A 16,434-nucleotide genomic window follows, 5' to 3' on the forward strand; every position below is an offset into this window, starting at 1 on the left:
GGCGGCCTCCCGCGGTCACGGCCGTGGCGCTGCCGCGTGGCCCCGCTCTCGGGGCGGCTGGGAGGCGTTGCGCCGCGCGGGAGGCCTGGAGAGGGGGGAGGCACGCGGGGCTCAGGGACAAGCCGGGATGGCCGGCCCGAGGGCTGCGAGCCGTCCTTTCTCCGGTCTGTGTAAATGCAGGGTTAGCACTGGATCTTAAAAAGAGGACGTAGAACGTTCTTCAGGTGGAAGCGCGTCCGCGTGGCCGGACGGCGCTGAGATACCGAGCGGCTGTTGGGACGTTCTCCCTTCCCGTCTCACCGTGTCAGTGGCGGCGCGGAGCCAGCGGGCACCGCAGCAGCCGAGGAGACGGGGCAGGTGTGCGGGGCAGGCCGTGCTCCGCGCCGCTCTTCACGGCGGTGGCCCACGGCCGCACAGCCCGCACGTGTCGCATCGGGCACTCCTTGCGAATGGCCGAGTTAGGAGGGCAGCGGTCCGTGCCGCTGTCTGTGCCGATTGTGGCTTTCCTGCGGCTGCCCCGGGAGAGAAGAGTGGCCGACCCGGATTGCCGCCTGAACTGGGTTTTCACCACGACAGGCGGGATTCATCTCACGCTTATCTCCCTGTACATATGGAAAGCTCGCTCTGTTTCCTGGGTTTTACCCAGATATCTTCATCAGGTGCAATGCACACCAACTTGTGGCAGGTCTTGTGTTGTCCAACTCCGGGATTAGTTTTGATCCTTGATCTGCAGAGAGTGTCTTACAGTGGGCTCAGACAATGACTCAAAAAGGATTTTTATTAGGGTGTGTGGGTTTTTTTTTTCTTTTTTTCTTTTTTTTAGACGTACTTATGACCAAGTAAAACAGTGAGTAATGTATGGTTATTCTAAAGAAAAAAAAAAAAAAAAGGCATAGGGATGGTTAAGCCATCACTTGACGCATTTTCTGTCAGAGGGGAGAGAGAAATGGAACCGAGTTATTTCGGAATCACTGTTCACCGCGCTTCGGTTTGCCCTTTTGAACCAGCGAGGGCCAAGACCTCGCCAGAACACCGTGTTCACACAGCCCCCTAGTGGTGGGAGCCCGCACAGGTTCACTTGTGTGTATCTTCACGCGAGGAGGGTCCAAAACAGCTCGATGCAGTAAGATGCTGTGAACTTCACAAAGGCACGGCCTTTGGAATAGGCTGCGGTGCCCATCAGTGCGCTCATCTTTAGCCAAGGCTAGGAAGAGTCGCAGCTTTACTCAAGAAATGGCCTGTGGTAGGTAGACAGCCACACCATTAAATATAAAACAAGCTTCCCTTATCGCTTTGGAAAAGTGAGGTTATTTTCAGCTGGGGCAAGACATGTGGTAGAGATTGTGCTATATTCATTAAAACCATAGGTGATAGTGATAATAGCCTGCACAATGCACTACCAAAATTAAGCTCTGACCTAACATTTCAAATTAAGAACCTGTTAAATGTAATTGCCTTCTAATTCATTCGCTTTTTTCTTTGTTTTAAATATTTTAGGTATTTTTGTACGAAAACTAATGAAAACTCTACTGTCTTGCTTGATATGTAATTCAGCTTTTCTAAATTTCCTTTTTTTCCCTCTACCTGTCAATAAGCCAGTGGCTTTTGTATTGACAGTATATTACAGCCTCTTGAAAGCTGCTGAAGAGGTAAAATAGCTGGAGGCAAGTTGGCTGTTGGGAGTTCTGATTCTTGGCCTGACAGTGTGGGATTACAGGATAAACACCGTGGAATAAGACATTTCTGCTCAAAGGATCAGCAGCACAATAGCTAACTGGTGACATTTGAATATACATCATCATTAGGCTTCAGACTGAGCAAGCACCACGCTTTCCAGAAAGTTTCCATCTTTTAGAATCACAATTTTGAGCACATAGACAACAGTAAGTACTGTAAATTTGCAATCACTTCTTACTTTCCACGTGGTATGTTGAAATAAACCTAGGAAGATGAAGCCCTTGTTAGTGTGCCATTCACCTGCTCAAAGACTTTCTTTATAATGCTGTTTTTACTGCGAGTTTAGCAAACACCACAGGTTTTACAAGAAATCATGAACTTGTTGTTCGATTAACATCTCTTAGGACTGTGTAAGGACCCAAGCTGTGTCTGCCTCCTGATTCCTTCAAGTGTCTCATTATCCTGAATGTTGCAGATCTTGTGTGAGGTTTCATAACATATAAGCAAAGCCTAATCTTATCCTTGTTCTTTAGACTAATGACGTTTCTTTCTGAAGAAAGCAGTGACTAATGATTTCAGCTTAATCAAGAATATCTATCCTATACAGCAAACAATTTTTTGCCGTAGTCTTCCTTCAAAACCAGCAGTGAATATGATTGTGCTTATAGTAGTTTTCACTGACCTGAGATTAATTAACATGAACAAAATGTTTCTGAAAAATATTTTTCTTCACTTTTATTTTGTCTTTCCAGATTGGAGTACTGAAATATAAGTTTGAAATGCAGTCTGAGCAGGAACTGCAGCTTGAAAGGAATGGAAGGATAAGTCATCTGAATTTTGATATATCTGGAGTGTGGTATTTATCTGCAGTCTTAATTTTCCTTCCTACTGATGAATGTATGGTTCACATGAATATTCTGTCCTTGCTGCAGACCTGTAGGAGCAGTCCACATGGTGCATTCAAAAAGCAGAGCGGAGGTAGGACATAAGACACCAGTGCCCTGTAAAGATACACACATCTAACCAAAATCTTTGGTTTATGTGTTGCCATGTGAGGAAGAACATTTCTACAGAAAATGTAGATGTCAGTAGGTGCCATTATGAAATCTTAATGTGACTGTTCATTTTATTAAGAAATATGGCTGTAGCATGCATAGGCATGCTCAACAGTTAGATATAGTTTCTATGTTGAGTATTAATGGGTAGAATAGCAGTAGTTAGAATAGCTTATAGCATGAGATACTCAAATGGTGGGCTCTTACTCCTTAGTAGAGATTTGTCTTTCCCCTTCTTATCTTTTGGGTTTTTTTGGGGTTTTTGGTTTTTTTTTCCTTCTATTATATTTCCTTTTAAACCCTCTTTTATTTGAGTTTTCATGCTAGTTAATCTGTTGGATTTGGTAGAACTTCAACCTTTAAAAACTCGAATTAGGAAAACATATCTGCATTTATTTAAGTTAGGCTCCAGTTCTTTCCTTGGAAAACTATTATTTACTCATATTTTAGAGCAGTATTTTGACATTTGACCTGGTATCGATGGTGCGTCAAGGATAAGCTTATACTACTTCTGGAGTATTTCACCTATACTTATGTGCGGGCCATTGAGACTGGAGTTAAGACTTGAAGAACTAGTGAAAAACTGTAAAAATTTTGGTTACAATGAATAAATGAAAAAAACACAAACATAATTCTCCAGTGTGGAATTTAACTGCTTCGTCTGCTTTCACAGTGGCTCTGTCTTTCTTTCCTATCTCATTCATCACATTCCTTAATACATCTACAGTAGATTAAGCAGGAACCTTAGGAAAGAAGCTTCATTTATTATGCAGACACACATTTTCATTTAGAGAACATCACCTACTCTGTTTGACACAAACAGGTCTTGCAGGGAGGAAACTGCACATGATCATATAATTTCAGCACTGTGCACTCATCACATGAACTGTCCAAATTCACACTGTGTAGACATTTCTAGTGACAACATTCCTTTATGTCTAAATATGTACATTTTTTACCCCTGTGTTTGTTTGAAGTTCATGGAGATATGTCAAGTTTCAGATTTGCAACAGATTTGCAATACTGAAGTTGATTCCAAGTTTTTCTAAAACTTGAAGTATTGCTGGATCCTCCTTGTCATAGCAGTGATTTTTGGAGATGAAAAAAGCTTTGTTTGTTCATTTGTTGCAGGACTTCTGTATTCTATTCTACTCTGTTCTACTCCACTGTGCTTTACGGTAATTCTTGGTAAAATATCCTCTGCACTCAACCTCTTCTAACTCTCAGAAGTTGGTGCCACACAGTTTGATTTATCCCAAACTTTCCCAAATGCATTACCAGGTTTTCTTAAAGACAGATGCGCTTCCAGTACTTTATGAGCTCAATTGAACTTAACTCCTCTGATATATGAAAAGATATAGATTCAGAAGTTTTTTGTAGCTCTCCAACAGCTTTGGTAAAGGGCGTTAGATGGTTTTAAACATGAGCAAAGAACCAAAACAGTTTAAGACACTTCAGAGACGAAGAGAGTAAGGAGCACAATGTTAAAGTGACTTTCCTGAAATAGTGTAGGAAGTCAAAGTGTCTATTTTGAATCTCTTTGCTAGCTCTATAGTCATCTTCAGTGAGTGCACACTTTGACATTTAAGATTTCTCTAAACTGTAGCTTCTTATTCCTCTGTTGTGACTTCCAATCTCTCTCTGTCCATTTTTTATTTTTTTTCACTATAGCTTTGTAATTGCTAGCCAGAGACCACACATAGTGTTCTATATGCATTCTGGAACATGTCTCAGCTTATCTCATATAACACTTGAGGGTATTTTTCCCCAGTGAATCTCAGTGTTTTGCAGTTCTCTTAGTGTGTTACCATTTGTTTTCATTATACTATTCCAGTCAAAAGTGATTGCCTTGGAGAGATTTTTTTGGAAGCATGATGGGAAAGTCTCTCTCTCTTTCTCTTTCTTTAAATCCAGTTTAACTGCTTTAGTCTCCTGTGTTAGTTGTTAATGGGTTTTGCTTCTTTTATCGTGGTATCTTACAACAAACATTTTTGCACTGAGTTTGTTTTCACAAATGAGTTCTAACAAATAAAATGCCTCAGTCACAGCTGATACTGATTGGTGACTCAGTGTCTTAAAAGCAACAAGTGTCAAATGTAATTCTGCCGGGCAAGGCACAAAATATGCTATGTCCTGTCTTGAAAGATGACTGCCACTTATAGTAGAATGGTTTTTCTTCTGTTTACACATTGCTCAAAGGGAGGCTTGAAATGGACAGGACAAACTAAGCTGAATATCACAGAGAACATAAAAACTAGCTTTAAAAAACGTGTATTAGTGACTCCTCATGTATCATAACTTCTTCATTTTCTATCACCTCTTTTATTATTGCTGCAGATATTAGAATGCCATTAGGTGTTTGTGTCAAGACAAAGAAAAGAAAATGGAAGAACTGAGGACCTGACATTTGTCTTCTTTCCAGTGATCTACTTTTTTACGTCTTGACCTCTTTTATCAGAGAATTCAGCTGTCCCAACTGCAAAAGCACAATCAGTCTTGTTTGAACTTGAGCTTGGTTCTAAGCTTTGCAGTCCAAGAGCTATTCTCACTGCACTTTAGTACAAATACTTTGCTGAGAGCATCCACACATTGTGATCAGGAGCAATTGTAAAAACACGATACGCACTTCAGTACAGGCATTAGTTAACATCTGGGGACTGGAGAAAGTAGGAAATGAAAATACAGTGTCCAAAAGCTGCTTTCTTTTTAAAAGCAATTTTTTATTTCATGCAATTCTCCCACTGGATCATAAGTGAAATAATGTTTGAACTTAACAGTGATATCAGGATACAACTCCCGAGTTTCCTTCCTTGCCTTCTTTGGTGTGCCTCACTTTCAGTTATTCTAATTTCACATCCAAAGAGCTGGTCTTGTTTCTTGGACCAATCTCACCACATTTGTGGTAGTCCAGGTTGTTTTTTTCTGAAATAATCATACAAAATTGACCCCATTTATATGTGTGCATGTATGTACATATATATTTATACGTATGGAGTGAGTAAAAGGGAAATAACAAACTGCTGGCTAAAGGGTACTTTTTAAATCTTCATTACGTTTCAGAGTCAATTCAAATGTATATCTTTCAGCATTCATAACTCTTCTAGTTTTTGAGTTTCTACTTTGTAGGGTGGGAGAGCCTTTAATTTTATTTGATTTTAAGGACAGAAAATGTGTTTTTTTACTTTGAAAGTTAATTCATAAATATCAAATCAAAGAGTTTCTGGAATCCACCTTCTAGTACTGTTACCAAATACCTTCCTCAGTTATAGCAGAGCTATATGAGGATGAAAAGTCAGTGGCTCTAAAGAGGAGACATAGGAATTTACTGCATGAAGGAATGCAGGAAACTTGTTTAATACTGTCCTGAGAGTACTCTTGGTCTGTGACGCTGAGTTTGTGACTTCTGAGTAACTATTTATAAAATTATCCTCTGTATGGTGAACACTCATATCTGACCATCTATTTCTGAATACTTGGTGCACATGCTTATATCCTCTAGAGTATGAATTCTGCAAATCAGTACACTGTGTACAAGCAAAATGTCTATGTGAAATAATAGGTACTAGTGCTCTGAAAAATGATTGCCTTTATGATCGGGTCACCATCATTTAATCTGTTCTATCTCTGAAAATCTTCAAGACTGAATAATAATTGTTACAGTAGAATAAAACAACTGAAAAACAACTTTGCAACTTGCCCAAGACCAAGACAGCAACCTTTTACCACAGATCAGTGTGATGAGGTCAGGTTTCTTCTACTTGATTAATAGGTATTGCAGTGGTAGCAAAGTACAGACATATCCAACCCATAGCCCACAGGCTGCATGCAGCCTGGCACAGCTTGCACTGTGGCCACCCCCTGCCCCATGCCATTGTGGTGGCAGCTGTGCCTCTGTCCTGCCAGGTGGCCTGGCCCAGCCTGAGAGTGCACCTTATCATTCACTAGCAAACAAACAGTGGTGTTCTATTAACACTGAAATCCATGCTTTCCATTCTGATAAAGGAATTTGAGAATATGTTTCAAGACTGCTGAAAAAAAAACATCATTTTTTGGTATATTTGCAACTCCATTTTCAGCCAAGATAAAAACTTCATCCTTTCTCCCATTCTTAGAGTTGCAATCAGACATTCAACTCAAAAATCTGACCATGTCTCTTTACTTTTATAAGCCCTCTCTTACCAGAGAAAAACATTCCTCACTTCACAGTCACACCTTATTTGTGTAATTGTTTTTTGACAATACATACCTTTGTGTACAACTGTTGTCAAAGATGAAGCACAGGAGTAGTAAAATTTCATCACAAATCTCTGATGAACACCTTGAGAGCTCACTGAGAACTGCAGCCACTGCCATCAAACCAGGGACTGATTCTCTAGTTTTGCAAACATAAGGTCACGTATCCCACTAGTTTTGTGAGGTAGTATTTCTTGTTCTCTCTTTTTTAATATAATAAAAATATGAAAGATTTAAATAAGGTTGGGTTTTTGTTTGTTTGTTTGTTTGTTTTTGTTGTTTTGGGGTTTTTTTGCTTATAAGCATTAACTATATCATATACTTTATGAGAGCTGCTCTGAAAGTAATGCATCCTATTTTATGATGTTGGCCCACAATGTCAGAGGTGGATGTTGGCAGTATGGCAGTAGAGGCTGAACCATCCCACCACTATTCCTTTACATGTTGATGCCATGACAGATGGCAGCAGAGGGGCACTCTGACAGAATGACATCTGACATGAAGTGCTTTTAAATCAAAAGTGTGGCACTGAATTTCTCCATGCAGAAAAAAACGGCACCTACTGACATTCAGTGGTGTGTGCGAAATGTTTTGGAAGGCCAGACTGTGGATGGTGAACACAGTGAAGTGGTAATAGCATTTCTGTATCAAAAAGAAATGATCTGTAGGTGAGAATTTTTTCTATCAAATAGTATTGTTATGTTCTTTGTGTCAGTTGTAGTTCCCATGAAAATAGATAGGGGGTATTTCTTTCAGAATGACCTTTGTGTATGTGGCCTGAGATAATGCCTCTTCACTCAATGTGGCCCAGACAAGGTTGGACATTGATTGCAAAGCAGATATATTACTAATGAAGGAGAGATGCCACAAGGTAGGAGATAAGAACTGTGACAACTCTTACAAAATCAAGGTGTCAGCAACAGTTATTTGTCATCTTCAGTTCAATGCCATTACAAGCAAATAAAATATCAGCATTACTACACCATAGTCTACAACATAGTAGTCATAAAATTAACTGAATCTTCAGAAACATATGCCTGGCACATACAGTGTTGTGGGCTTTTGGTGGTAAATCCAAGCGTTTTAGTCTGTGCTGTTTCCTATTTCAGTCCTTAATAATATAGGATAGGTTGGAGTTTCCATATGAATTCTTTTCTCCACTTATTTTTCTTCTTTTAAAAGTTTAAAGAATGGTTGAAATGTAATCCAAGCTACGTTTTTAAAAAGAAGCTGAATTCACTAACTCATTCCACTTATTTCTCTTAAAAGACAAAAAGTAATTCCTCATCATTTACTTGTGTTTTTATTCCTTTAAAGGCAAACATGCACACAAACCTAGCTTAGCACTTTGCAAGAGATGCAGATCAAACTGAAATCTCAGCATAAAAAGGTGAGCTAAAAGAAATCCTATACCTGAAAAGAAGGATGATCTTTAATTGAAGTGCTGCACTTCTGCTGAGGAAACACACAGACATCTAGTCCTCCATGCATAGTTTTAGGAGGCATTTATTCCAGAAATCTATTGTAGAAGCATACCAGTGGATACATTTTTCCAGACTCCAGAGGAAAATGCTGTTTATCAGGAGTGCAACTAGCTAAGAATATGCCATTTTCTAACAGAGAGGCATCAAAACAAATTCATAATGGGCCACTTCTAGCTTTCATAATACTTCACCCTGAATTTCCCTTATACAAGAGAATTTTATTAACTTCCAGGCTTCAAAGCCCTTTATAGTATTGTTATGAGGGCTAGGACAATAATTTAGGCTCTGCATTCAATCAGTATTATCAGGAAACCTGTTCCAGTGCCTCACAACCCCCTGAGTAAAGAAGTTTTTCTAGCATCTAACATAAATTTCTCTCTTACCTTAAAGCCCTTGTCCCATCATTATTAACTGTGTCAGAAGTCACTCTTATTCTTGCTTATAAGCTTCCTTCAAGTACTGGAAGGCTGCAGTGAGGTCACTCCAGATTCATGTCTTCTCCAAGCTAAGCAAGCCCAGCTCCTTCCACTTTTCCTCATAGGAGAGGTGTTTCCAGCCCTTTGATAATCTTAGTGGTGGTCTTGTGGATCTGTGCCAACATCTTTATTGTGCTGTGTGCCACAGGTCTGAATGCAGTGTCCCAGATGTGGTCACTCAAGGGAAGAGCAGAGAGGGAAAATCATCTCCCTTACTCCATTGGCCACTCTTTTGATGCAGCCCAGGGTGCTGGGTTGCCTTCACACACTGATGGCTCATGTTAAGCTGTTCACCCAACAGGATACCCAAGTTCTTTACTGCAGTGTGGCTTTCAAGGAGTTCCTCTTCCACCCAGTACTCATATCTAGGATTGCCTTGACCCAAGTCCAACCTTGCACTTGAACTTGTTGAATCAAATGTGGGCCCACTTCTCAAGTTTGTTCAGGTCCCCTTGGATGGCACCGTTCTGTCATATAAATTGCACCGCTCGGCTTGGTGTCATCAGCAAACTTGTTAATGTTGCACTCAATTCCACTGTCTGTGTCATTGATAAAAATGTTAAAAAGCACTGGTCTCAACACAGGCCCATTTGGGACATCACTTGCTGCCAGCTTCCTCATAGATTCACTGATCATGACTCTCTGGCTGTGACGATCCAACCAATTCTTTACCCGCTGAACAGTTCAGCCTTCAAATTCATCTCTCTCTAATTTAGAGGTAAAAATACAGTGTAGGACCATATCAAAGGCTTTGCAGAAGTCCAGGTATTTGACATCAGTTGCTCTGCCACTCCATTGCAGAAGACCACTAGTCTGGTGAGGCACAAAGTAAGCTTTGTGAAGCCATGCTGGCTATTTCAGATCATCTCCTTACCCTGCAAGTGTCTCTAACATCTCTTTCAGGAGGATCTGTTCCATGATCTTCCCAGGCACAAACATAAGGCTCATCAGCCTCTAGTTCACTGGGTCTTCCTTTCTCCCTTTGCTTAAAAATGAGAGTGATGTTTCCCATTTTCCTCTCACTGTGTACTTCACGTGGCAGCTGTGACTTTTCAAATACGATGGAGAGTGTAACAATTCAAAATAAACCTTAACTGATCGGTGTGATGCAAGCAAGGATAAGCGCAGTCAAAATGATGTGTTGCCAGCATTACTTTGCAAAGCAGACTGCAGAGATAAGTGAAACAAGTAACTGGATAGAATATGATGATAATGACAGTTTGCAGAAGATTCCTCTTCTCTCTGCTGCTGACAGTGAGGGTAGAGATAAGACCATCAACACCTGCAGACAGTTGACATCAACTTTAATAGCAATGTGCAAAGATGAGGAGGAACTTGCCAATGTTACAGGTGTACTTTCTGATGTTAAGAAAGACAGACAAGCAGAAATACACAAGGAGATGGGTATAATTATTAAAGTGGAAGGTATTGATTCTTCACAGAATGGAAAAAAATGAAGCTAACAACAAAAATAAGAGGAGCAAATTTGGAGATGAAACTCAAGTTCTGTTTTGCAATAGGGTTTGCAATAACAAGAACTTACCCCTAGTCATTCTAATGTGTTTATTAATAGATGCTCTCCTACTTCAGAAGAATTGCTAAAAGATGTAGGGAACTTGGAGATCAGTCCTTCCCTTTCTGTGGAATGAAGTACTACTGTATAAATTAGCGTGAAAAAAAATAATAATGAAATGCAAGTTTTCTAATTCTGTATGTAAACGCTCTGCACTTCTGAAGACATATGTCCATTCAGCTCAAAAAGTTAAGAAAAATATATACAAATAATGTTAAAAAATGCTGCTTCTGTGAAACGATCTCTTCTGTCATCCTGAAGAACCAGATGAAGTTTCATAAAAAGTTGAGTAATTCGCAGAAAGTAAGGACAAACAGAATGAATGCTAGATGAGTTAGGCAAAGAACTGAATAAAGAAGATCAGGGAAAACAAAAAAAGAAAGAAAATACAGGAAATATTTCATCGAAATTGAGACAAACTTCACATCTTGGACATAACAGATATCTTTTCCTGCAGACATTGAGGGGTTTTGGCCATTAATCCCTAGGACTTTTATTCATCACATGAAGGGATGTAAGGAGAGAGCACCTTAGCAATATCTTCAGTTTGATTACTTCTGCATTAGCTTATCCTATATACTAAATCATGCATACATGCATACTGTGTACAAGCTCTACAAATGCAGGTTCTGCATCCTTGTTGTATTTTGCAAGCATGGTAAGACACAGTTCCATACATAGAGGGAATAAACCATATTCATGAGAGTTCTGCCTGTCAGCATCCACAAGCACTTTGAGCTAAATAGATACAGAAGATTACATGCAGTTGAAGAAACATACCAAGGGTTGCAACTTGACTTCGTGAGTAAAGAGAACTCGAATGCCTTGAAGAGCTATACGTGTACCATAGTGTTTTATACTAGATGACAGTCCAGCTTTCCTAAGAAACTTAATGAATAGCTTAAGGTGACTGCTAATGGTTATACATATTACATCAAAAAAACAAGCACTGGTTGACATGATTCCCGGGACTGTGTTTCTCTGTCTCTTTCTGATAAAGGTGGAATTCTCATTGCGCTGTTTTCAGAAACAGACTTTGAACAGATAAGACAATAAGAAAATGTACCCTGGTATTTACTGAAAATAGCCATGAAAGCAGTGCTTCACCTGTTTTGAGGAGTAGGTCAGAGTTCTTCTGAATTCATAAAACCTGGACATTGTAGTTTGCAAAGAAGACTCTTTCTTCAGCCTAGTCACCACTCATTCACAAATTCAGGACAGCATAGAAGGTACTGAAGGTCAGAAATCTAAGGATACAAGGCCTTCCAGTTTATATTCATGAACCCTGCTAGATGCTCCATCTTCCTAATAGATAAACAAAGTTTTTTGTTTTGTTTTGTTTTTTTCTCCATAAATAAAAGGATTATTTCTTGCCTTGACCTAAACAGAACACACAGCAGACTTTTTGTCTTTGGAAGACCTTTATTATATCCTTCTTCTGCCTCCTCCATAGACCCAACTACACCTTTTCCTTTAAGCACTCCTCAGAGGTTGCATTTCTGAAAATTATCACCACTCTTGTTCCTCTTCCCTGAGTGGTCCTCAACTTACCACAAATATCACCAAGTTCATTGGACTGATTTGCAAGTAGTTCACTAGCTGGAAACTCATATGATCCATATGATCATAGGGGAATCACATCCTGTGCTTTATATACAAAGTTCTTAACAACAGATCAAAATAGTATTTGATTTCAGTTCAGCAAAAGCAATTTGAACCCTCTCCATAGAATTTTATTAACTTCTTCCAGCCAATTGCTATTCATAATTTTTAAGCATATAAATAATCTACTCTGTCACTGAAGTTGTCACTGATCAATTTTATCATTGTCAAAATACCTGTTTTCCAGTAAGCAATGCCATGTGTTTCCAGGCACAGCTATTCAAGCAGTTGTGACACCGCTGGTACTAAGATCACTATCTCAGATGCAAAAACAGCAGAGATGCTATTGATTACGATGCTAGTACATGCTGTTTACATGACTCTGGAAACGCGTTGCAGAATTAGCCTGTGTTCTGAAAAGCTAGTCAGTTCAGATTCATCTGTAGGCTTACAAACAGACCACTGTTCAGCTACTGCAACAAATCAGTGAAGACTTGAACATTCTTCTTTGAAAACTAGAATCTAAGAGCTACTCAGGGTTTGTAGAGCTTAACATTAGTAAAAGCAGTAAATATTTTAGAAAACATACATTTGATGCTTGATTTTATTTTTTTTCTTGATATTTCATGCAATATTATTTTTGTAAAATCATCCTAAGTTCAGTGTTACCTGCTGTGCATCTGCAGAGATCTGTGGATGTAACTCTGGTCTAGTAGGAAAGAGCAGGGAATCAAATTCAAATCTATTGCGCTGTCTTTCAGAGCACTGAACACAGTAAAGATATTAGGCTGACCCAGAACTAACACATGATACTTAAGTCATAGCCAGAGTGGGGATTTCTTAAATCACTGTATTTTCCAGAAGCAATAATATTTGGACAGAGGGCAGGATGATTCTTTTATCTTCTTCTAACTTTTTTCAAATACTTGTTTGATTACAGCATGACAGAAGAGATCTCTCCAGTGTGATATTCACTGAATCCATTTCATAGCATAGCCAAAATTAGAAAACAGAGGAACTTGCAGGACTGTCTGTTCAGAGCAGAAAAATATGTTTACAGTGAAGTGTTTATATAAGCAACAAGAATAAAGTCAAGCAGAATAATTAGACAGTTTTCAGGTAAAGGCTACCAAAAGATACATAGCAATTGAAGTACTTACAGATGTGATGGAATAAATTAATTCATCTCATGTGGGCAGTACTGGAGATCCAATAGACAATTTGACTTTTAAAAATTACTCACCATACATAATTAGTTGCAGTATTCTTTATTTTAATACAGAGCCTTAAGAATGAAACATTTCAAGACACACAGGCAGCGCAAACAGACAACACACAATGGCAACTGTGGACTTGTGCATTAAGCCTGATGTGTTTGAGAGCATTAAATAATTTCACCCTATGCTTTAATGCAGAATCCCCTCAGGCACCATTTAGTAGGTGTTGGGTATACTTCACCCCCTCTTTGTAATATTTCTCAACGTTCATGTACCTTGTGAGCTTCCTGCAATTATTTGTTATTAAAATCAGTTCTACTGGCAATAAGGTTTCCATGCTGAGAGCTAGGAGAGAAAATAGTGATGATTACAGAGCTACACAGCTGCTATTACTGACCCTGACTAGTTTATTTTGGACACCCTAGATTATGATTTTATTACTATTCTTTTCCTTTTGGGTGAAAGCCTGGGAACGTGCTTGGAAAAACAGCTATCCAAGGAGGTTGAAGAATGCCCATTTATTGTCTAAATCCATCAATTGCTTATGCAATGTAATTTTGAGATAAGCAGATTCTAAATTTCATTGTTACTCTTAACGATAGTGCAAAAGATAGATTTATTTTGATTTGTACAAATATAGGGCTACTTTTCCCGCATAAGGGACCACAAACAAATTGAGATGAAGTCCTTAAGCTCTTTAAAACAATTTCAACTCGACATATGTTTATTTTCTTGGTATACTGAAACACATTCTCGCTTCTATTTCCATTATTAGAACTGATAGAAGTGCAAATAAGTGGAAGTAGGTCTTACCGAAAATTGTGTTGAATGCATAAAGTGAACAAAAGTAGCTGCTTTTTCTCTGATCTATCAGTTTAAGGATAAAAAGTTAACTACTTTTCAAACAATTTGTGGAACTTCATATTGTTGTCATCTCATAAGGTTATTAGTCATGTATCACACAATATTAGACACAATTTTTAGCATGTCATCCACATACAAAAATGGCTGTTAAGTGCTCCATTAAGTGAGAAGACAGCACATTCTCTGCCATTTACACCTACCTTTCACTTTTTATGTCATTTTTGCAAGTAAAACAGAATATTTGACCATCCACTTACTAGTATGGCCTGTGAATCCTCTCCCATAGAACAATCTACATATGAACTTTCTTTTCTGATTTGAAGAATATGTTCCACTCTTTCAAATCTTTAACAGGATTTTTGTACATTTTTTCTCATTTTTCACTGTCATCTCACTAACCTGTCTTCAAACAGGTTTCTTCTATTTGCTTCCAAGCCCATCACAGAAGTTTTTAAACTTCATTTCCATTTAGTTCTGTGCACTGATAAAATATTTCTCATTAAGATCTTAACACAATCAAAAATTATACTAAATATAACATAAATACTAGTGAGAAGCAATCAAAATATTTCACTTGGAAAAGAGGCATGCAAAACACTGTCAGTTAAATGGCCATGATGTCCGACAGCTTTCCATTTTCAGTGGGAGTGTTTTTCTCCCTCCTGTGAAACAATACTTCTAGAAGCTTTCAAATTCAAGTTGCAAACTGCATGACTTCCTAACATTTAGGAGCAAATAAGGCTCTTTCTTATCTATTCAAACAGCTCTTTAGCTTTTGATCTGTTTTTTGTTTGTCTGTATTTTCCTAGATAGCTTCAGAATGTAACCAGGTAAGAAAAGACATCAAAGCTTTGCAGCAACATAAAGTTTTAGTACAAAACTCCTACGTCATTACAGGACTTACTTTCTTTCTTTATGAAAACAAGTTATTCACATAGTATTCTAAGAAGGCACTAACAATGTTGTGTACAATACTAATGGCCTAACATGGGGAAGAATTCAGATAGAAAGGAGTTAAGGGAGGGAAAATTTTCAGGGCGGTAGTTTACACGTGGCTTGAAAAAGACAAATATTGGTAGAATCAAGCAAATCTGAATCTGAATCTGTAATAGTGACAAATCTCAAAGGGTTGAAGGAGAAAGTGGCCCATCAGGAAGAAGTCTAATAACACTGCATAGGGAGAATGAGCAGGAGTTACAGATGAGCTGCCAGAAAGCATTTAACTGCTGAGAGACAGGAGTACTGGAGGGAAGAAGAACCACGTTAGTTGCAGGGTCACTGGTTACAGAAAACCAGCATTTAGAAGTAAACCACACATGGCAGAACAGCAAAGAACTTTTAGCCTGTTATTCAGAAAGGCTGTATTCAGAGAAGTGAGATGCTTGCTAAACATCAAAGCGGAAAATAGCACATCCCCATTCCTAAAAAACACAGTTTTCCTTGCACACCTTTAGACAGATTACTCAGAGCAAGCAGTAAGAAAATGATCATAAGGATTGTGTTAAGGCATTTGTGCAAGGAATGGTGAAAGGTGTTTTGACTCTGAATATCTGTAGCTGACAGTTCAGCCAGTCTTTTACTGTTTCTTCTTGCTGGGTAGGAAGGGGGAATAAGGAAGTAGAGCCAGTCTCTTTACAGGATGAAGAGAAGGGAAGACAGAAAGGGACTTCTTTGGATACAAGTACAAGACCATATATCTTAACAGCCCTAAATGGAGCAGATATTACAAAAAGGTAAATAAAATAAATTTATTTAGATGCTTATTTCCTCAAAATAAAAACTAATAAGCGGAGTAACAGAGACTCCTGAGGGGAGCTAGAAAGCTGAGACTTAAAGTGAGTATTATTCATAGCATTCATAAAGATCTAAGAAAAAAATAAAGGCTGTCCAATTCAGTGTGCTTAAGGGTACTTAGCTTACATCCCAGATTTCTTTGCTCTCTGCTGAGACCCTTGCTAAATCCCCACATACATTAAAAATACTAACCACACTCTGTACCTGCTTGACAGAGCGCATGGTGTTGGAGAATACAAATTCAGCCTGGATACTAAACTTTTATTGCGTGTAAAACACTCATATACAAGGATGACCAGCAGTGATCAAGCTCAGGCAACACACAGAAGTTGCTCCATGTGAACTGAATTAATTGATTTATTAGTACCAAAATAGCCAGGTGGGTTGGGCTAATTAAGACTATGATTGCTAATTGCCAACACTGGGGACAATATGAGTGGTTGCAGAGGCAATAGATGC

General features: G+C 38.8%; 1 pseudogene; it reads left to right on the top strand.

Annotated features, from left to right (window-relative positions):
- Window positions 1–10,605: 10,605 nt before the first annotated feature.
- On the top strand, window positions 10,606–11,780 carry LOC116652545 (annotated as a pseudogene).
- Window positions 11,781–16,434: the final 4,654 nt, after the last annotated feature.

This window comes from Coturnix japonica, chromosome Z (assembly GCF_001577835.2).
Source record: "Coturnix japonica isolate 7356 chromosome Z, Coturnix japonica 2.1, whole genome shotgun sequence".
Lineage (NCBI taxonomy): Eukaryota > Metazoa > Chordata > Aves > Galliformes > Phasianidae > Coturnix > Coturnix japonica.